Source organism: Balaenoptera physalus (assembly GCF_965194825.1).
Source record: "Balaenoptera physalus genome assembly, chromosome: 11".
In the NCBI taxonomy this organism is placed as follows: Eukaryota; Metazoa; Chordata; class Mammalia; order Artiodactyla; family Balaenopteridae; genus Balaenoptera; species Balaenoptera physalus.
In genome coordinates this window covers 12,354,095-12,377,745 of record NC_138896.1, presented here as the reverse complement: position 1 = coordinate 12,377,745, position 23,651 = coordinate 12,354,095, and the positions used below count along the sequence as shown (strand labels likewise).

The 23,651-nt window shown below is 45.0% G+C and overlaps 1 long non-coding RNA gene across 1 annotated transcript in view; it reads right to left on the bottom strand.

The window, feature by feature from the left end:
• LOC309638862 overlaps positions 1-23,647 on the bottom strand; it is a 54,081-nt gene extending 30,434 nt beyond the window's left edge. Inside the window, exon 1 of the long non-coding RNA XR_014251364.1 lies at positions 12,928-23,647. This is a non-coding gene — a long non-coding RNA (uncharacterized lncRNA). The remainder of the gene's footprint in view (positions 1-12,927) is intronic.
• Between the last annotated feature and the right edge of the window lie 4 nt (positions 23,648-23,651).

Genomic DNA, 23,651 nt, shown 5'->3' with positions numbered 1-23,651 from the left:
TTTATATTTATAGTATTAAGGAAAAAGAGATCACTTTTACCAAGAAGAAGAGGAAATGAAATATGTTTAAGGTAAACAGAAGGAAACAACGAATTCTCTTTAAAAAAAAAAGTCAACATAATTTTCAATTTTAGAAATCTTTTCACATTAAATTTGATATAAGTGAGCAAGGGATGACTGGCCAGAATGGAAACATATTATGACTGGAAAATAAGGGCAATAGGCAAAAGTTGATGGAAAAGTTATTAGAAAGTTCTGGACTTCCAAAGAGGCCATGTTCCAAATCCATTGTCCTAGACTACAAACTTTAGGGTGTGTTGTGAATAGCAGCTTGGTTCTGCTTCCCACACAGCGTTAAGAGTGTATAAACACACTCCGTTGGTTGAGGTTTGAAAAGATTTTAAAAAACAGGAATAGGGGTAAGAAGGAGATTTAGGCCAGAATGGAAGCAAACACCTGTGCTAATCCAGGATTCAGGAGCAGGGGTGTTGCCAGAATTAGTGGACAGTTTAAGCATCCCACGTCGAAAAAGAAGCTGCCAAGCAAGGGTGGTCTGAGGCCATGAACGGAGATTTGGGAGATTTTTCTGAATTTTGGAAAAATAAGGCTTTGATCCCAAAGACCATAAACATTTCTCTGAAAAATGTTATTGTCAGACTTCAAGAAGCTGTTGTGCATCTGACAAAGTACCTCTAATCACTCCTGGCAAATATGTTTTTACAAGAAAAATGCATTCTGAGCTCCAGTTGGGGGAGGGGGTATGGTACCAAATCAGGAGCTGTAGAAGATGGTGACTGGAAACAATGGAACACAAAGGGGCCTTAGAAACATTTGGGTCCAACTCCTTTGTGTTAAAGGAGAGAAGACTGGTAGAGGTATGTAATTAACCCCAGGTAACACAGCTAGGAACTAGAATGCAGGGCTAGATAAGAGACCAGTTAAGCAAACTCATCAGAGGACGTCCTCTCTAACCCCTCCAGGGAGAATTACCGGCTCCTCCCCTCCAACCTCTTGTACCTCCAATATAGCATTTACCAAACTGTAGCAAGTAAGCCACCATCACGCCTTCCTTTCCCTCTCTCCCACACCCGAACGGCCCTCAGGATGAAGACTATGTATCATTTGTCCCTTTCACCGCAGACCTTAATGTAAAAGGCTTAATATTGAGCCTTACAGGTAGGATTCAGTAAGTATTTATGGAATGATCTAATGAACACCAAAAACGTAGATGGCAGGGTGGATATACACATCAGAGGACGGTACCTTGGGCGCCGCCAGGACTCCAGATCAGAGAAGGTGATAGTCTGGGGATGTCTGACCGCGTTGGACCACTTAGAGCCACTGAGCGCACGCTGACAAAACACAGTTTACCTGGGGAAAGGTGGCTAGGTTAATGAAGGTTCTGGAAACTATAAATGCATTGAGGAGTCATGGAGGGAATTAGAGGTATTTAGCCTAAAAAAGAGAAGTTTCAGCAAGTGGTTTTCAAGATGCATTGATATTTTACAGAGATGCCCAAGGGGCTGCCAAGAAATAGGGAGCAGAAAGGGAGTGGGTAGAACGACAGGCACAAACCCAGATTCAAAAGGAGGAGTCTTGCTTTCATCTGCTTTACATATTGGGCGGTAGCATAAGATTCACAACGAGCAGTGATGGGTACGTGGGGGGCTCACCCCCAGGGTACTATGATGGGGGTCTTTAAATATAAGGAAGAAGATTTAGACTTGCTTTTTGTATCCCTAGCACTCGGAACTAGAAACACAAGGCAGATCTCAGGTCACACACAGAAAGTAACACCCAGGGATCAGACCTGACTGTAAGTACCGGCCTATACTGCGGCCCTACATTGTCTGTTGGCACAGCTGGGGTCACTGGGCCTGCAGGCCTGGCACGTGTTTCCCTGCCCGCCAGCTCCAGGCTCCGGGGAGGGATTAAGAGGGCCTGCAGTCAGCAGCCCAGAGCTCGGTTGCTGAGTAGGTCTTGCTGCCAATTCCACTCTGACCCTAGGTTGGACTCTTCTTATTAGGTCTTATTCTTCACAAGACAAGACCCCAAATCATAGCCTAGTTTCTGCATTGTTCCCACATACCCAAGCTTTATAAACTTCCCAGTACTACAACCGGTTCTCAGAAAACAGAGATTTTGTTTCTGAATCTTAATCCTCACCACCAGGTCTCTTTCACTATAGCCCTCCAGCCAGCTATGTTCCCTCCTTACTGCCTGTGATATGATGCCCTCTGGATGGCGCTCGACCACCTTCTGGCACCACCACCTGCAGCCCCTCGTGCCAGCCCTCCTTGACACCCCCTGACATCCCTGCCGGGCCTGGAGCCCTGCCTACTAGCTACTGCTTGGCAACTCTGACACTCCATGTTCTTGTCCAGATTTCCTCCTGGTGCCTAGGACTGGGTGCTGAACACATGGCCATCTTCTCCCAGGAGACTGTGGTTATCATTCCGTCTTCTCCTTAGAATGTCGACTCCGTGAGGGAGCTGTTCTGTTCACGGGTGTAGCCCAAGTGCCTGAAACAGTGCCTGGCACGTGGTAGGTACTTAACAGATATTAGATGCTGGTTTTGTTTTGTTCCTTGGGCCCTGATCCTTCCTGATTTTATGCCATTGACCAAACTCTACAGCTAGCATTATCTTACTATGTATCTGATTTAGAAAACCCCAGCTCCCTGGCGACAGAAAATGGATATTCTTTTTTTTTTTTTAATTGGGGTATAGTTGTTTTACAATGTTGTGTTAGTTCCTACTGTATGGTGAACTAGAGTTCCCTGTGTGCTATACAGCAGGTTCTCATTAGTTATCTATTTTATACATATTAGTGTTTATATGTCAATCCCAATCTCCCAATTCATCCCTCTCCCCCGTTCCCCCACTTGGTGTCCATACGTTTGTTCTCTACATCTGTGTCTCTATTTCTGCCTTGCAAACTGGTTCATCTGTACCATTTTTCTAGATTCCACATATATGCGTTAATATACGGTATTTGTTTTTCTCTGTCTGACTCACTTCACTCTGTATGACTTCACTCTGTCTCTAAGTCCATCCACGTCTCTACAAATGACCCAGTTTCATTTTTGAATTCCCAAATTCAGAAAGGAATTTCATTCCTTTTTATGGCTGAATAATATTCCATTGTATATATGTACCACATCTTCCTTAAGGCAAATCAAAACTACAATGAGGTATCACCTCACACAGGTTAGAATGGGCATCAACAAAAAATCTAGAAACAATAAATGCTGGAGAGGGTGTGGAGAAAAGGGAACCCTCTTGCGCTGCTGGTGGGAATGTAAATTGATACAGCCACTATGGAGAACAGTATGGAGGTTCCTTAAAAAACTAAAAATAGAACTACCATATGACCCAGCAATCACACTACTGGGCATGTACCCTGAGAAAACCATAATTCAAAAAGACACATGCACCCCAGTGTTCACTGCAGCACTATTTACAATAGCCAGGACATGGAAGCAACCTAAATGGCTATTCATTCTTGTTTGGAGAGTCAGCAAGGGAGGGAGGGAGGGGGGAAGGTGGCTGACCCCAATGCTTCCCAAGGCTCCTTAGGGCTTATCAGGAAGAGATTTCATAGGAAGTTTTTTGTATACTCCTTATTCAGGAAGAAAAGCAACTTCCCAAGTCAGTGTCTGTGCCCTAAACTGGCTTCAATAACCATCAGTGCCTCCACCTTCACCACCTGCTGCCCCTTCTCGGCAGCCACGCCCCCCGTGGACAGAGCTCGCAGGCAGCCGCATCTCTGACCCAGCACTCTGAACCCTGGCCACAGCTGACGGGACCGGGGGTGACACGTGATCCAAAGACAGTCCATTTATAGGCTGACCAGCAACCCGGGACGTGGGCCAGTATGGTAACTGGGCTCGGTCAGTCAGGGTCTCCTCGGGATTGTGAGCTGAAAGAACGGGGCAGATAACGGAATCTGAGGCTGATGTAATACTCTGGGGTGGGGTAGCAGCCATGAAGCACCATTCTCAGGGCAAAGTTTTGAGGAAGCAGGAACTGAAAGGAAACACATCAGGAATGAAACATAAAATGCATAGAACAGGGGGAGATGAGCCAGCGGGGGGTGGCGGTAAGAAACAGACTTGCCAAGGAGCCAGGTCAGGCCAAGAGCCACCAGGTGTCCTGCTGGGTTCCCGGACCCACCTCCGCGTCCTGCTCTTCCTGTTGGGGGGGGTGCTTCTGAGCACAGGTCTCCCTGGGATAAACATGTCCTTGTTTGAGATGCACTGGAGCCTTGCCACTGAAAGACCCTAATGAAAACACGTTCTGGTTGGGGGAATGCAGTTGTTTCCTCTTGCTGTTATTACAAATTACCCTAAACTTAGGGACCCAAGCAACACAGATTCATGATCCTGCAGTTCAGGAGGTCAGAACTCTGAATCGGGTTTCTCCGGGCTACAATCAAAGATGTCGGAAGGGCCGTGTTCCTTCAGGGCCTGTAGGGGAGAATGCTTTCTGGCCTTCTCCAATTCCTAGAGGCGTCTGTAGCCCTCGCTTGTGACCCCAGCCAGCAACTACATCACCCCAACCTCTCCTTCCATGCTCACTTCTTTCTCTGACTCTCTTACCTCCCTCTTTCCCTTATGAGAACCCTAATGACTTCCTTGGGCCTTCCCAGGTGGTCCTGGATAATCTCCCACCTCAAGGTCCTCAACCTGAATTATATTTGCAAAATCCCCTTTGCCGTGTAAGGTAACATAGTCACGGGTTCTGGGGATTAGGACATGGACCTCTATGGGAGGGGGCATTATTCTGCCCACTGCAGGGAACAAGGGGTAATCCCCTTAGGACTGCAAAGTAGACCAAGCCCTCAAAAATCACAAGTCGGCTCCAGAGGGCTGCTTACATTCTAAATGCTTTAAAACAGGAAGGAGTCGAGCTGGCAAACCGGCAAAGCTCCCTCTCATAAGCATCTGATCAAGAGGAGAGCATCCTCCGTATTCTCAGTGCTGGTTTCCATATCTTACACAAACACAGGGCTTCCTGGGAGTGTGGGCTTAATTTGAAATGCAAGGTGAGAGTCTCACCCTCATTGGAAGGAAGTCTGATTAGCATTGCAATGAATAAGCAAGCAGTCCCAGGAGAGTGAGGCCGACCAGAACCGTAGAAGAGATTGGTGTAGACCCACCTTGGATGCCGGTCCTGCCTCATTAAAGGAATTTATTTAGTTATATTTCACTCAGAAGAGCCTGTTGACAGCCCAGATGCACACGACTGGGTAATTATAGGGCTCTAAGAAATGACGTGATGGGAAGAGAGGAGAATAAATGATAAAATAATGCCTGGTAGCAGCTTTGACTGACAGCACAGAGCTGTACCGTCAAGCCTGAGTGTGACAAGGGGAGAAAAGGAAAAGAAAGACGCCAGGCCCTGCCCCATTCTAGCTGTTTCCTTTCAATCCCTTGTTCCTGCTTCTTGTCTGTTGTGGAAAAAAGCCTCAGGTGCCTTCTTTAGTGTTTAGCTGGAAAGGAGACTTCGAGGCCTGGGGTTTCATGGAAACCAGGTGTTTAGTTTAAAAAGCAGAGATGGAAAAAAAAAAAACCTTTGCTGAAATCAGTTTTTCAAAAAATATACAGGCCTTCAGCAGCCGAGCGTAGTATCTTCGGAAGCCAGTGACTAATTATTCAAATGCATCCAGGGGCGGTAAGTATCCACCCGCATTCCTGGGTTGTAGAAACCCCAAATAGATAATGATGCAAGGATTCCACACCAGTTTGTCAAGAAAATTACATCAGCATGATTCAAACATGTTTATTCTTTTCAATTTTATACCAAGTCATGTTTCAGACATGGCCTGAGGGTTATGGGGCTTCCTTGAAGGCTTTTAGCCTCAAAGGGATCTACAGTTGGTGAAATATAGATCTCTTAAGGATCCACAATTTTCAGTCTGAGTTCTGAGGTCAGAGTTCATTGAGCTTTCTATTTGGACGTTTTTATGTTACTGGGATCCAAATGCTAACACTGAACTCATCAAAAATAGAGAAATAACTTGTATCTTTAGTGTTTCCCAGATCACCGATAATCTACAGAAACCGACCAAGTGTAAAGTCTTAAGTGCCAGGCAGACTGTGCACAGATTCCTTCTGTTTTCCGGTTTTTTTTTATGAGCTGTCTGCTGCCGTGTTGCCCCACCTGTGAGTATTCTGTTTTTCCCGTAGTGATTAGTTTGGATTACGGAATGATGAGAAAGCGTGTTGTGTAACAAATGGGATTAGGAAGAAGAGGGAAAAAAGAGCGAAAGGATATTACTTCTGACCTGTTGAAATAACCTAAGGCAATTTCTGATATAAAGGACAGCTTGTAGGACGCATCAGAGCCTAGAGCTGGGCTAACTCCTTCCTAGTGTGTGTTTTCCACAGACTCACGTAGAATGAAGCCAAAAAGGAGTAAGCACACTCTCTGCTCCGAGATGGATTTATTCCAACAAGGAGGCCATGCAAGAAAGAGGAATGAATACACACAGTACGGCCCTAAATAGGAGCACAGTGGGATGGAGATTCTATAAAGGGCAACTGGGTAGAAATATTGATTCTTAGGAGCAGAGAGTCTTAGAAAGACTGGAAGAAGAGATATTTCTGCTCTTCGATCTGATTTCAAATTTTGCGTCTTCAGCAAAAAGCCAGAGGCACAGCCCTTATGGGCCCAGAGGGAGATTAATGAAACGGCTTCTAGGAAACCAAAGCAGGACAATTTTGAGGCCAGAGTACCTTAACAACCATGCTCTGAGAACTACAAAAACCACAATAACAATAAAGATTATAGAGGAGGAAAGGAGAGGGAGGCAGAACAATGATTTCCCCCAAAGATTTCCACATCCTACTCCCCATAACTTATGAATACATTTGGTTACATGGCAAAGGGGAATTAAAGTTGCAGATGGAATTAAGACTGCTAATCAGGTGACCTTGAGATGGAAGATTATCTTGGATTATCTGGGTGGGCCCAATGTAATCACAATGTTCTTAAAAGTGGAAGAGGAAGATGGAAAAGAAGGTGATACAATGTAAGAAGGACTCAACCACCATTGCTGGTTTTGTAGGATGAGGAAGGGGCCTTGAGCTGAGGCATGCAGGCAGCCTATAGAAGCTGGAAAAGGCAAGGAAAGAGATTCTTCCCAGAGTCTCCAGATGAGATGCAGCCCTGTGGACACCTTAATCTTAACCCAGTAAGACCAATTTCAGATGGACTTCTGACCTCCAGAACTGTAAAATGATATACATGTGTTTTCTTAAGCCTGTAAGTTTATGGTCATAGGAAACTCATACACCTGCCAGGTGAGTAGGGGAACATAACAGATGTCTGAATTGGTCTCAAGGACTAGATATATACCTCATGCTCCCCTCAGGAAAATGAAGTACTTGAGAACTCCAAGAAGTTGTTAGGAGAAAAGGAAATATTTTCAGACTCCTTGATCTTAACATCTCTGCCTATTAAGCTGGGGGAGTCTGAGCTATGCAGAGGGACCACTGTAATGGAGCTAAGGAATTAATCTTCTGACCCCCAGTGAGATGTAGGCACCTCTGCTAAGGATTGCACGTTAGCAATGAAGAGACTTTCCTGGCATCACGGCCTCTGCTCTGAGAAAGATCTCAGATGTGCTACTATTTTTGTTTCAAAACTAGGATCTTCATATGAAAGTTGTGGTGTGGCAGATACTATTGGAAGCAAATCCAAAGGTCTTTCTCCCATTCTTCCTTGCTGAGAGAGCCCTGTTTTGTTTAGGTATTTACCCACTCCTCCCCCATGTGATTCAGGGTCCAGTGGTGATTGATCTAAGCCAATCACAGTAGTCTCCTTTGCCCATGATGCTGTCATTATGGTCATGTGATACAGTTCTGGCCAATGGACTGTGAAGGCAAGTCGGCTTGAAGGCTTCTGTGAACAGTTTTCCTCAAACTTGAAAAGAGACTCATGAAAGAGAAGAGCCTCTTTTTGCCTCTGGATGTTGTTGTGATGAGGAGGTGATTTCTGGAATTACGAGCCAGCATCTCCAGACCATGAAGATGTGAGGATGAGAGCAAAGCCATATACCAAGGTTAGCAGAGTGGAAGGACAGAAAGAACCCGGGTCCCTGATGACACCATGAAGCGCCTGAATTAACCAATTTCAGAGCCATCCTATGTGGGTCTTCTTATTTATGAGAGTATAAATCCCTTCAATTTTCTGTTGGTTGCAACTGAAAGTATCCCACCTGATGAACAGATGGTTAATTAACATCCGTAAAACGTAAAAGTTAATGAGAAAAAGATGTCTATTTCAAGATTTTTTTTACTTAAGCAAAAGAAAGAACAGATAATTGCCAAATAAAGAAAAATAGACTGTAAACATTTGAAGAAGTATTCAGATTTACTAATAACTAACTAATTGCCAGTAAAAAGAACCAGATACTATTTTTTTGCCTCTAAATTGGCAAAAACCTTTTGTCAGTGATGGCATATAATACTGTTGATGGCTTACGGACGTAGGCACTTCTCTTGGAAATGAAATGGACACATCCTTTCTAAAGAACACTTTAGTCACACATGTTACAGAGACAATCCCTGCCAGCTGGATCAGAGATTGGAATATCCCTGGTAACAACCTTCTACCCTAATATCTACTTAAATTCATTGATTTGCTGGTGAGCCTAGAAGCTGTCTTGGAACTATCTAGAAATATGTCTTCCTCTGAAGTTCAGACGTGCTTGGCAAAGTTAGATGGGGCCACCTGAAGCTAAGTTTTAAGAGGAAAAACAGTGTCCTTGGAAGGAAATCTTCCGTGGGGAAGAAAAATCAGACAGACTTGTCAGGCAGCAAGTTCTCCAAATGGACAAGGTGGTGATTCCAAGCGCATTGGCAAGAGCACAAGTATTTGGACACAAGCACAGATCCAGCCACCAGGGATGTTCTAGGGAGAAAAATCTATATTTGAAACCAGAGATTTTTAGTACAGAGGTTATAACAGCTCACAGCCCAAGAATCTCTTAATGGGGTCCCTCTGTCACTGTATATTAGATAGGAGGGAAGGTGAGCACTGGCAGCCCAGAGCAGAGAAGGGCATCTCAGAGCATCTCCAAGGCACATCAGCAGTGAGGGTGCCCATGTGTCTGAGGGACCGTCAGCCAATGTGAAGTGCCCTCTAGACACTCCCTGTTAGGCTGGAGAGGAAAAGGAAGCTACAGAGGAGACTCAAGTAACTGCAGGTGCTCAAATAAGAGGAGAGGTCCTCAGGCTAGTAAAAGCTGTGTCTTGTTTTTGTTTTTGTTTTTTTGTAATGTTGAATGTTGAGTTCATTACCTCTTGTTTTGAAAATGCACATCAATACAAGTCTTTGGGATTATGGGGTAAAAAACAAATCACATCTCAGCTTACAGCCCTTTGCTTACTGAGCCAACCTCCTCTGAGCTTGTGAATTCTGGCCACTTCTTGAAAAGGTACGGGTGCTCCGGTCAGATCAGCAACAGGTGAGTCTCCCGATGACCCTGGGAGGACTTGCTGCTGGAGAAATTCAAGACAGCCCCCTGTTCAGGCGAATCACAGACATTGTTCTACTCTTGAGCCAAGTAAGGGTGTTGATCTTCATCACACCTCTATGTTAGATGTTCCTTTTGCCAGTAGGGTCGAATATCTTCTTTAACTCTTAAAGCATACCAAGGACTGTGAGTCTGTGACTTCACTTGTGTCCAAATGCTAAAAAGACCTGAGAGACATTCACTACATCAGGAGACCTAAATCTCTTCATATTATTTGACCTAGCAATTCTTCTTCTACAGATTGATCCTAAGAAAATAATCGAGATTCACTCAAAGATCTTTATACAAGAATATTCATCACAGTACTTTCACAATTGCAAAATATTTTTTTTTTAAAGTTCAAGAATTAGGAAAGGGCTAAGTAATTTATGATACCATCCTTAAAATTATGTTTCTAAAAAGTATTTAACAATGTGAGAAAATGTTAAAAATTAATACAAAGAACTCAATGTGTATTATGACCCTAATTTTGTTTTTTAAAAAAATGGGAAGAAGACTGGAAGGGTAATGCACCCAAATTTTGCATAGTAATTAACTCCAGGTGCTGAGACTATGCAGGATTTTACTTTTCATTCTTTTAAGGAAGGAGTTATTTTTCATTTTTTACATTTTACGGTTGTTTTACTATGAATGTGAATTGCTTTTGTGACTAGTAATGAGATATAAGAGTTATGAGAATTCCATGCTAATGAACTTGAAAACTCCTACCCAAAATCTGATATTTCAAGGCTTATCATTTTAAGAGAAAGAAAAAGAATAGAATAGTGATGAATGGGTGTCCTGTTCAGAAAAGAGAGCAGATTCACCACCAAGTTCTTTTGGGTTAATCAATCCACAAGACAACACTTAAGATGATTGCATTCTGAAGCAGGCTATTCTAAAGCCATATTTTTTTGTAGGCATTTGGTACATTTCTCTATGATTGAAGAGAGATGATTGGTTCATGCTGGATGTCCTCATTTGTTGTAAAATTTTCCTCGGAATTAAGATATTTAGTTTTAATGTAATATTGCACTATTATTTCTCTTCTAATCTTTCATTTGTCTTCATTCATGTAAATACAGGGTTTAAATATACCATTTTTCACTTAGTGAATTTAAAACTAGAGTTTAAGAAATCTTTTTTAAAATACTAAAAATAAATAGAGATAGTGAAGGAAGCATTTATCCTCCAGTTTTTGCATTCATTACAATCCCACCTCACAAGAAGAACAAATGAAATGTTTGGGTAAAACTTTGATGTGGTGAGCAATGAAGAAGAGCTCTTTGGAAGAACAGTTGTTTGAGCTTGGCAGTGGGTCCTCTGACCTATCCCCATGGGGAGCTGGCCTGGCAGTCTCTGTGGGGTGACCGCCAGAGGCTATGGGATTGAGTGCTGCAGAAAGTGCCCTATTCCCTGCGTTCTGCCCCAGACTGCCAGCTCCTGAACTGGGCCCGTGTCCCTCCAGCAGAGCGTAAATGAAGCAGCCGGACGCTCAGGAGCTTGTCAGTGTCCCTTCAGCCCGATTGTCTATGAGTCAGATGCTCAACCCCAAAACCTCCTCCAGTCCCTTCCCTTTCCTGGACATCAAGACCAGACATGGATTCCTGGTGGTCCCCTAATGAGCTGGGCGCTCTTGGAATCAGAAGCCTGTTGAGAAACATGAGAACCTTGGGGCAAACCAACAGTTCCTCAGAGCTTGCACTGAATTCTCGCTCTGTTTCATCCTCGTCTTAGCCCATATTCACTGTCTCTCCATTTGGCTCTTTCCCTACCGTCTCACCAACATTCTCCTGCTTGGCCTCCCACATAGCCCCATGGTCGAGACATACTTCATTTCCCCCCTTTCTCTCACCCTCCCTCCTTCTCTCCCCTTTCCACCAAGGACACACAAACACATAAACACACCACACACACACATACATACACATGCATCAATGTTTTGGGGAAAGGTTTTAGATTGCCCATTATCAATTAATGAAAATGATTTGCTTTTAAACTATTTGTTTGTCTCAGTTGTTGCCTTCCCGTTCTGGTTCTCCTTTTTTTAAGTATAAAATTCTTCTGTTTCAAATATCAGTAAAATGTCCACAGGATAATAGCTGTACCTTGAGGAGCCACTGATTGATAATACACATATACACAGAGGGATTCCCAGAATCTCTGCAATACTCCCAAGCTCCCCGCAACCAAGGCACAGGGTTGAGACCTCTGCTGTCGGCCAGGACGGTATTGTTCTGTCTCAACTCTGCACAGAGCCACTCGGGGCACGAGGACTATCTTGCGGGGGTGATTTGATCAGCTGCTGAGGGTGCCCAAGGCTAATTGCATTATTAAATCACCAGCTCAGTTCCTAAGGGACCCTGGAGCTGGTATTTATCTGTATGGTTCTGATCATTCTTTTGGTTCAATAACAATTCCCTTAAAACGGCCTCTGTAAATTGGGAGAAAGGGTTGGCTGGTCACGTGGTGGTCACTGTGTAATGTCTACTTAGGGGAGACACCCCTCTGTGACCGGTCTCGCATTCCTGAAATGCCCTACTGCAGTCCACTTCCTTCGCAGCGTGGAACTCTGCCCTGAACGCCACTCTTTCCAGCTGGGCTTCTGACCCTCTGCCTCCTTCTGGCTGGCCCCCTCCCTTTTAAGATGGCCATATCCAGCTCCCTAAACCCCAGTCTGAGGGGTTCACGGCTGTGCTGTAAATGCGCTGGGTGCCCAGAAACCTACTTAACTAGCATCTGACTTCTAGTGTCATCCATGGCCTCAGATGCTGGACCCAGGCCAAACCCAGTGAATTAGGACTCTGGGATTGTGACAGCCTCTGGAAGCTAGCCCGGCTTTGACAGGAGCTTGAGACACTGCTTCTCAGGAAAGAAAGTCTTGGGCTGGGTTAGTTTGTCCAATCTCTTCCCACTCCCACCTTTCCCCCGACCAGCAGATCTCCCCCCACTCCCAGATCAATTATAGGAAGTGACTTTGGAGTGAGAAACACCTGGATTCCAACCCTAGCGTTTGCTACTTACCAGCGCACAATGTCAGGCAAGTACTTAACCCCTCTTGCCTCACTTGCCACATCTAAGAAATGCAAATAACGCGCCAGTTTTGCAAGGTTGTCAGGAGGATTTAAAGAAACAGACACTAATATGGCATTTGGCCCATAGTTGACCATCAAAAAATTAAAATAAAATAAGGGAGTTCCCTGGTGGCCTAGTGGTAGGATTCCAGGCTTTCACTGCCGTAGCCCAGGTTCAATCCCTGGTCGGGGAGCTGAGATCCTGCAAGCCACACAGTGAAGTCAAAAAAAAATTTTTTTTAATAAAATAAAATAGACTGGCACCACTATTTTATCCAGTCCTCTCCTGATTTTTCCCAGTTCTAGAGACTCTAGCCATATGTCCACTCACCTGCCAGACGCAAAAAACTGGCAACGACCACAGCACTTTCCTGCAGGTCATTGCAAGACTGGTAAATCGTGGGTCGGTTTCCGAACACACGCCCCCTCCCCACAGACTTTAGATCTGCCTGCAGCCTATTCCTGTAATTTCTCAATTTGGTCTTCGGCCTATCATGTATTCCCTCTGATGCCTGCCTTTTGCAAGCCACACCCATGCAGTGGTATGCTGGAGCTGGTTTGTACTGGCCAACAAGAGCTGGTCATTAACTCTTCAAGAATTTTGCTGTTAATTGAAACCGGCTATGGCAGGAATATTTACACCCTGGAAGTCAGCAACCATTACAAATAAATCCACGCGGTGCCTGCCTACCCAGGACTGGTTTCTGAGCCCACACTGTACCTACCACTCATCCTGAGCATGAGTTGTCTGTGCCACACTCCCCTAAACTACGCTTCTCCCAGCAGTCTATCTCCTGTTACTGAGACCTCATCCCAGGGAGTGTGTCTGGTCTCCAGATTCCTGTGACCCTGTGGGGCATGGACCAAACCCCAGATGTGGCACCATCTAGTAGAATTCCACAAACTCTGGGCACCTCAGGGGACTCACTGCTTCGTTTACCATCAAGTTCTCACACATCTGAGACAGCTCCTGTCAAAAAAGAGGCAATAGACCAATTCACACATTAATTATCTCAGACTGCAAACCTAATGGGAAGATTTCAGAGGTTCTCCTATTGAATAAACAAGCCCTGTCAATGTTCTATAAGAAAAGATTCTGGAAAGAGTCTAAATGATAGTCCCCCAGTAATATTTTAATTGAGATGATGCCGTGTGACAGAACGAATTCCATCCACGACTTTCCCTTGGCTCTTGTGTGACCTTTCCCCCCATTTCTCGACAGATTCGTCTTGCTGAACATCTTGTGGAGAATGTGGAAAACATCCCCTTTTTTCTCTGTCATGCTGAAATCTGAATCTCATGAATTTATTTTCCTTGGAATAACCAGTGCTGCATATTCTGATCACTTCAATTATATTTGTAACACTCCTCTTCGAAATAGCTCGGAACGTTTTCTCTCTCCTCCTACCCCTCTTTCTAGTCTTGATCCTTCAGTGGAAGATTATTGCTTTGAACTTCAAGTTGACCATAGCCAGGGAAATATCAAAGGGGTCACATATGTGTCATTTTTGTGGGTATACCTTCAGAGTATAGTTTTTTGTTTTTTTGTTTTTTTGTTTTTTATTCTTGACACCATCTTTAATGCTTTTAAGCCAAGGAGGGTAGCTTAGGAAGGTCCTATAAGATAGTCACAGACTTGGGACTTCCCTGGTGGCACAGTGGTTAAGAATCCACATGCCAATGCAGGGGACACAGGTTCGAGCCCTGGTCCAGGAAGATCCCACATGCCGTGAAGCAACTAAGCCCGTGCGCCACAACTACTGAGCCTGCACTCTAGAGCCCATGAGCCACAATTACTGAAGCCCACATGCCTAGAGCCCATGCTCTGCAACAAGAGAAGCCACCACAATGAGAAGCCCGCGCACCACAACAAAGAGTAGCCCCTGCTCACCACAACTAAAGAAAGCCCGTGTGCAGCAATGAAGACCCAATGCAGCCAAAAATAAGTAAATAAATGAATTTTTAAAAAAAGATAGTCACAGACTTGAGATTGCTCAGAAGAGTAACAAGTACACTCCAACCCATCCACATGTTAATCGGGTCACCCATATGTACGTAGCCTGTTATGTTCTCAGTCCTCTTGAGGCTCCTCTCCTCAAGGAGTTTGGCTGTTTATCTAGTAGGAGAGATAGAAAAGTAAGAAAACACAGTAGGATCTGATATTATCTGTGCAGTAGTATAGGTGTGAACAAAGTAAAGAGATAAAAGTGGTAAAGAAGAGATGACTAAGTCAGCTGGGCAACGTATTAGTTTCCTGCGGTTACTGTGACAAATTATCACAAATTTGGTGGCTGAAAACAAGACAGATTTATTCTCTTATTGTTCCAGAGATCACATTCCAAAATGAGTCTTCTGGAGCTAAAATCGAAGTGTGTGCAGGGCTGTTTCCTTCTGAGAGCTCCAGGGGGAGAAGCCCTTCCTTTGCCTCTTCCACCTTCTAGAGGCTGTCTGCATCCTCACCTTGGGACCCATCACTCCAGTCTCTGGTTCCATCACCACACTGCCTTCTCCTCCTCTGATCTCTGCCTCCTTTCATAAGGAGACTTGTGATTACATTGCCCCCCACTCAGATAATCCAAGATAATCTCCTCATTTCAAGATCCTTAACTTAATCACCTCGGCAAGTCCTTTTTACCATGTAAAGTAATGAACGCACGAGTTCTGAGAATTTCAACACCAGCATTCAGTCTACCCCAGGCAGGATGTGGGAAGTGGAGTCCAGTGAAACTTCTTCCCAGATGTCAAGCAGAAGATGGTGGAGCCATTTGCTGTGTCTTGACCAGGCCATGTCTCTCTGCATCTTCCAGATCTGACCTGCCACGGATGCCCACCCTTCAGCTGCAGCTGCGCCCACCGCTGCCCTTCTTACCTCTGGAGGTGGCTTCAGCCTCCAACTCCTCCGAGGCCATGGGGGCCTGTGGGACAGCCCAATGCTCCACAACTTGGCTATCAGTCTACCTTAGCAGTGGGCCTCCCACCACCATCCTCAGGTCCTACAACCGAAGTACAAAGGATTTCCCAATTTTACTTTGGAAAATAATGTGGATAATTTTTTAAAAAGCTATCTGTTATTATCACTTGTGTGTAACAAATGATACTAAGTGATGTATATGAATTATCTCATTTAATCCTTAAAAATAACCTCTGTGGCAAATACTAGCTTTATCCCCATGTTCAAGATGAGGAAACTAAGGCTTAGTGAGGTTAAGCCATTTGTCCATGGTCACTCTTGCCACGTAGCAAGAACCGTAGCTCAAACTTAAAGCCAACTTCCTCGGGTTCTAAAGCATCTGTTGTAACCACAACTCTATTCTATGCTGAAGTCAGCTGAGTCCCCATCTAGGATTTATTCACTAAGGGATTAGATGCAATAAAGTAGAAAAGATATGAACACAGGTCCAAGAACTTAGTCACATATAAACTTATAAATTTGGGTCAATTGCTTTATTCCTATGTGCCTCAGTTTCTCATCCATAAATTGGAGATAAAAATATTACCCATTTGAGAGGGTTTTTTTTTTCTTTTTTCAGTGTATCTGGTGTGGAGCCTTAGATTCTACCATCTGAACAAGCAAGCCCTCCAGATGATTTTCGGGAATCACTCTTTGAACAACTCTGAGCTCTCTTCAGGTAGGCCTTATAGTTGAATTGGGGTCAACCAGTAATAACCAGAATGGTAAGTTTTCAAGAACAAAGAAAAGCATTATTAGTTAAAATTGCTCCAGTAGGAATCTGAATGATAATAAAGCTTATTTCCTTTTTTATTAAAAATTTTTATTGACATATAACTTTATATGAGTTTCAGGTATACAATATAATGATTGGATATTTGTATGTATTGTGAAATGATCACCACAGTAAGGCTAGTTAATAACACTGCAATGTGTATTTGAAAGTTACTGAGAGAGTAGATCTTAAGAGTTCTCATCACAAGGGAAAATATGTAACTATGTGTGGTGATGGATGTTAACTAGACTTACTGAGATAGTTTAATGAAGATTATATCAGATAACATGTGCAAATATTGTGTACCTGAAAGACAGTGATCAATACACGTTAGCTATGTTATTTAATTAAGAGTTATCATATTATTGAAAGTAGAGAATAGACACGTCTTTGTGTCTATTCTCTTTGTGAGGACTGGACCAGGGGAAGGTATTCTTTGATGCGGAACCTTCAAGGGAGGCTGGTGATAAGCATCTTGGTGAACAATCTAGGTCCAAATAAATGTTAACTCTCCTGCAAAGGGTATGCAGGGTACTGGCCATGGTGAAGGACCTTTGTCTGTCTGTCATTAAGTGTTCTCTCTCAGCTCTAAATTCCCTTCTACAATTTGCTCAGTGATACTGGAGTGAGACAAACAGGAAAGGGGACAGGGCACAACCTTTAAAAGAATGACATAATCCTTGAGGACAGACATAAACTGGCTAGAACCAACTAGTTCCAAGATGGCAGAAGATTCACCTTCCAGTAGACCTTGAGCCTTGTTATACACTCATTGTAATGCATTAGCTAAATGACACACCCACAGGTGCCGGGACAGTTCTGAGGCCGACCAAAAAAGGCCAAAGAGTAGGCGGTGGCCCAATTCCTGGAAATCCCCGCTGCTTCTCCAAAATAGTTGGAATAATCCTCCCACTCATTAGCCTATGAAATTACCCAACCCATGAAAACTAACCGCCCCATATCTCGGGGCTGCTCTCACCTTCTGAGATGGCCCCCACTCTGTCTGTGGAGTGTGTGTCTCCCATGACCACTCTCACCTTTTGAGATGGACCGCATTCTGTCTGTGGAATGTGTCTTTCTCTAAATAAATCCACATCTTACCTATCACTTTGCCTCTCCCTGAATTTCTTCTTTGCTGAGACAAAAAGAACCCGAGCTTCATTAAGTCCTGAGACCAGGTGTGTGATCTTAATTAAAAGACAGTGGGTTCAGGGACTCCCCGGCGGTCCAGTGGTTAAGACTCCAAGCTTCCACTGCAGGGGGCCCAGGTTCAATCCCTGGTCGGGGAACTAAGATCCCGAAAGCCACACAGCGCGGCCAAACTAATAATAATATTAATAAATTAAAGAAAAAAAAAAGACAGTGGGTTCAAGTCCCAAATCTGAGTTCTGGCTGAGATTGAGTCCCAGCCCGTGCGTTCAAATCCCATCTGAGTGGTGCAGTTTTAAGACTGTTTGTCCTTTCCCTGTTAGGCATCAGCAGTCAGGGGTGCTAGATGAAGACGGGAAGGGGGAGGGGGAAGAGGGACCTGCTGCTGTGCCTGTGTGCACCCCACCCCTGCACTGTGGCACCTGTAGGTCGGTTCTAGTTGCAGGTGGGTCCAGTTGCCAGCTTCTTTTCACTCTCCCAGAACCTGGCTCCTGGAGCCCACACCCCCTCCGTCTCCCAGCTCCAGGGGCTCCTCCTCCAAGCTCCTGGGCAGCAGTCAGGCAGTGTCCTCCCCAGAGGGCTGTCCCCCATGTGGGCCCCCATACAGGCTTCTCGGTTCTGGAGACCTCAGCCTCTTGCCTTCGTTCTCCCAGCCCTAGAGGTTCCAGTTGCTTCCTGCAGTAACTGTCTCTGTGCTAATTCTGTCACATTGCTGTTCCCTTTTTGTTTTTCCTGTCCTTGGACAGCTGTTTAATCAATTCCCTAGAGTAAATTCTCTCTATTAGAGTAACTCACGTGGATTCTGTTTCCTGACTAGACCCTGAATGATAGGACACACATACAACACACACTTATACTGTTAACACTGTTCACGGGGATTTGTGTATATATACACACATACATTTGCACATGCTTTATCTATGCAAATGTGTGCAGCTTCCTCAGTTTGTTCCAGCCCTGCATCTGTTCCATGGGCCCTCATTAATGCTCTATCCTTTCCAGATTCTAAAATGTAGTAGAAAGAACAAAGTGACAGAGTTCTAGATGATGGAAAATCTTTTCCTTCTCATAAACACAAGCATATGTTCAATGCTTCCATAGTCAGAAACTTACAGGCCAACTCTTTTTAACATCAGTCATTCATGGTGGCAATATTTGTTAAAGACTTACTGGCTCCAACGGGAAATTTTAAGCAATTCGATGCTAGAAAAATTCCCTATTGAAATTTTCACTGCTTCCTTCATTTATTCGACCTCTGTCGCTTTCCACTCAGTGCCTGGTACTCTATAGACACTTCAGATACGGGAAAGGATAAAACAGACAAAGTCACAGCCCTCACGGGGGAAGGATAGGGGAATGAGGGACTGGGAAACTATTCCCAGACCAGTGGCTGGGAAGACAGCGTCGGGGTTCGGGTTTGGGTGACTGCAGCAGATAGAACTGAGATTACGTGTGAGGGCTCTAGAGTCCAGCTGCCTAGTTTCAAGTCCTGCCTCCACCACTTACTGGCCAGATGACCTTGGAAATTTCCTAAATTCGTCTGTGCCTTCTCTTTCCTCTTTTTACAAAACAGGGATAATAATAAATACCTCTTCAAAGGGTTACTAGGAAGATTAGACAAGAAAATAAACGGTGCTTGACGCAGTGCAGGCACTTGGTAAGTGCTAGCTGTTATTCCTGTCAACACCATCATTAGAGATGTGCTTGAAGGGCTCCCTTGCCCTGAAAATCTGACTCGTTAATCTGCCAGGGAACCCAGAAGGGCTGAAGGGCAGGTCACAGTTGCCCATGTCCCAGCAGCATCATCCTGGAAAAGTTACATAGCCTCTCTGAGCTTCCGTTTCTGCATGTGTCAAATGGTGACGATGGTTCCTGCCATGCAGAGTGTGGCTGGCACAGATTAGCCAGTGCATACACACCCACAAGTCCCTGCCTGCCGAGTACCTAATAATTAGCACTCACTCCTCCAACAAATACTTTGGGAGACCTACTATGTGCCAGGCGTTATTCTCACTATGGCTAGAGCCAGGAACAAGACATAGTTGCTGTCCTAAAAGAGCTCACCTTCTAAGGAGGAGACAGACAAGAAATACACCAGCAAGTCACCACCAGGGGTGGTGGTGAGTGGGGGTGACCTGGGAAGTTCTCTGTAGAGGTGACGTCTGGCAGAGACAGGAAGGAAATGAGGGAGTAGGCTGTACAAACATTCGGGAAAGGAGACTCCCGTTCAGGGACAAAAACAAGTGCAAAGTCTCTGGGATGGAAATAGGGGTGTTCAAGGAGCAGGAAGAGACAATGTCACCAAATCAGGGAGAGTGTGTGAGAGAGAAGAACCGGATAGGGGCCAGCTCAGGCAGGGCCTGATAGGTATAAGAACACTGGATTTCAGGCCAATTTTTAGGGGAAGGCATTGGAGGTTGAGGTCAGAGGAAGCAACGTGATCTGATTATTCTTTTTCTAAATGATTACTCCAGCTGCCCTGTGCACAACTGCCTGTAGGGAGAGAGAGTAGACGCAGGGAGTCCAGTGGGGAGGATTAAGGATGTATTCTGAAGGTAGACTTAAAAGGATTTGCCAATGGATTGCAATGGAGAAGACTAGGAGAGGAGCATGTCTGGGTGAGGGACTGGGCAAAATTAGCTCAGATTTAGCCATGGAAGCGGGGTGCCTATTACACATCCACGCGGAGGGGTTGAGTGGGCAGTTGGATATACATGCCTGGTGCTACCTTCTCCCCCTCTCTGCTTCCCTTCCACCGTTACAGGGTTATTTATTAGAGTTAAGCCAATGACCTAAACAGATGCATTAAATCACCATTTGGTCATTTGGTATGAATCTAGTTTATTTTACAGCAGTTTGCTGAAGGAATGAGAATATTTATGGCGCACAGGAGCCTTTACCTGGCCCTGGAGAGAGGTCAGGTGTCCAGAATAGCAGAAGGAGTGCAGAAGGGGGAGGCGAAGCAGCACTAGAAATGATTTTCCTCTGCCTGGCAGAGCTGGCCCTGTGTATATAACCTGTGCTGCCTTAGAATTTCACACAAGACTTATGAATCACGCTGAGTACCTCTTTCGGGGTCATTTACTTCCCTCTATCAATTACTAGCCAAGCCAGACACAGTCTGAATTTAAACCAAATCACAGTCGCTTTTTCCACCCACCACCCATTGAAATTCTCATCAACACCGTTATCAGTGACTGCTGGAGCTTCCATCCTAACGGGGAGACATCCCTCCAGGGACATCCTTCCAGGGAGGGAGACAAAGAAACACCCACGTCTTGGAAATAACCTTTCCAATTACCTTTCTTCTCTCTCCTGATGAGCCTGGCAGAATCATGTACCCCATCTCTGTATCTCATAAATGGTCTCCGCAGAGCCAGAGACAGGCAGTAGCTCTCCTCCTCATCACCTTAGCGTCCCCGGCTTGCTGCTAAGCACCACTGCTTGGGGATCTTTATTATCTTAATTGCATCTTGCATGCCCACCTTTCCGCTCGAGGAGCTGTGGGTATTAATCACTTTCGAGTCACTCTGGGAAATGCTGGGTGCTTTTTCTTTTGCTCTGTCACCAGCATAAGGATACAGGAGGTCGCAAGCTGGCAAATGGCTTCCTTCTTGATCACAACCTTCCTAAAATCCTCACTGCTTACCGTCTTGGCAGAAAACTTCAGGCCTTTTCCTCTGAGTAGCCATTCTTCACTATAGCGAGTTGCCTCCAAGGTCAGATTCATCAATGTCCCCTGTAAAATTACCAACTATCTGATGTTTTATTAACACTTTGCAAGCATCATCCACAGAGGTGAATGAGAGCATGCTGCAGGGCAGTGGTTTCAAGGTTTCCCACAGCATTAGCATCTCTGGGACCTCATTAGAAATGCACATTCTCAGGCTCCACCCAGACCAACCGAACAATCAGGACCTATGCGGGGGTGAGAGGGACACAGCAATGTGTTTTATCAAGCGCTCCATGTGCTGAAGCACACTCAAGTTTGAGAACCACCGCAGAAACGCTTAGAATGGGAAACAGGATGCCAGTCACTCCGGTGACGAACAAACCCAGTGCCTTTGGTTGGGTCGCTTCACCTTGCACCTGACAACAAGGAGATCAGACCTGATCATTGATCATCTCTCCACCACCTTCAGATCCAAAATTCTAAGAATGTATATGGGGACGGGGGGGGAACAGTATGAAACGATGATGGTAATTATTAATATTTCTTGAGTGCTTCCTATGAGTCTGGCACTTGGACAGGCATTCTCATTACCTATGAGACACACACGTCTTGGAAATGGACAAATAAATGGTAAATTGTTCTAGTCTCCCTCCAAGACTCAGCTTGGGCTTTCCTGACACACAGTTGGAATTCAGTGTGTGCCCCGCACTCCACCACCTCCACATGCAATGCTCGTAGCTCTTACCACTGGTCATTAAGACTCTCGGCCCTTGTCCCGGTTTCTCCCAATAACGTAAAGGAAGGGAGCACGTCTGTACCCCAGCATCTAGCCAAATGCCTGGTATTTCATAAATATGTTCATATCAGTAACCTTCACTCTGTGCCCAGAAAAGCCACAGGCATTGGTGATGTCTTGAAGCCCCTTCAATTCTTATCTCCTCTCCCCTACTCATCCCAACCACCCTTGTTGTTTTTATACCTCTTCCCCACCAAGCTCTGATGTGGCCTTTAACATCACACACGCCATGTTCCTCAGCAAAGGCCACACTCTGCATCTCTCAGTCGACTCCATCTTGGCCTCATCTCAGAATGAACTGACTAGCCCCTTCCTTTTACAGAGATGTCTAAAAGGCTGTCCTCTGATTGATGCGTTTTCAGACTCATTGATTCAGCTGTGATGCACAATTTCTAAGTGGGAAGTATAATAAAACCATTTTTTTTTAAAGAGCTATTTGTTTTTTGGTTTTTTTTTAGTTTCTTTATTTCTTTATTTATTTTATTTATTTATTTTTGTCTGCGTTGGGTCTTCGTTGCCGCGCCCGGGCTTTCTCTAGTTGTGGCGAGCAGAGGCTACCCTTCGTTGTGTTGCGCGGACTTCTCATTGCGGTGGCTTCTCTTGTTGTGGAGCACGGGCTCTAGGCGCGCGGGCTCAGTAGTTGTGGCTCACGGGCTCAGTAGTTGTGGCTCGTGGGCTTTAGAGCGCAGGCTCAGTAGTTGTGGCACACGGGCTTAGCTGCTCCGTGGCATGTGGGATCTTCCCGGACCAGGGATCGAACCCATGTCCCCTGCATTGGCAGGCGGATTCTTAACCACTGTGCCACCAGGGAAGTCCAGTAAAACCATTTTTATTCATTTATTCCTGTATTTCTCTTCCTCCAACAGCAACAGCTCTTCTCCTTCTCTAATTGTCCCACAGTAAATTGCTGGGAAAGGTCAGCCTCAGGTCTCCTTAGTGAGTTAATGTTAACACTTCCATAAGCCATGCAAAAAACAAATATACACTGTGTGAAGATTTTATCACCAGTTCTAACACCATCCCCATAGACCAAGCATTGTAGGGTCCAAGGGTCACGGAGAAGGAAGCCTCAGGAATGCAGATGTGCCCAGAAACAGCCTCGCTACTGGGTCCATACACCACTCATGCCCACTAGCACGCTTTCAGAACCTGACTTAAGATGCTGTTGTAGGCAGAATTCTCAGATGTGGCCTGGTGTACACACCCCTTTGCCCAGTTATTCGATCAGACACTAATCCAAGTGCTGCTGTGAAGGGATTTTGCAGATGTAATTAGATTCCAAGTCCATTGACTTTAGGAAAGGGAGATTACCTTCAGTGGGCCTGACCTAATCAGGTGATCTCTTCAGTGCGATAGGACTGTTCTTGGCAAGAAAGATTTGAATCATGAAGGACATTCTCCATCCCTGACTTTGGAGATGGAGGAGACCACAAGGCAAGGAATGCAGGTGGCCACTGGCTAAGAGCCAGCAAAGAAATAGGACCACAGTCCTACAACTACAAGGAACTGAATTCTACAACAAGCTGAATGAGCTTTGGAAGCAGACCCTTCCTTAGTCAAGCCTCCTGATGAGAGCACAGCCCAGCCAACACCTTGATTTCAGCCTTGTGGAACCCTGAACAGAGAACCCAGACATGCTATGCCCAAACTTCTGACCAACAGAGCTGTGAGTTAATGAATGGGTATTGCTTTAAGCTGCTAAATGTGTGGGT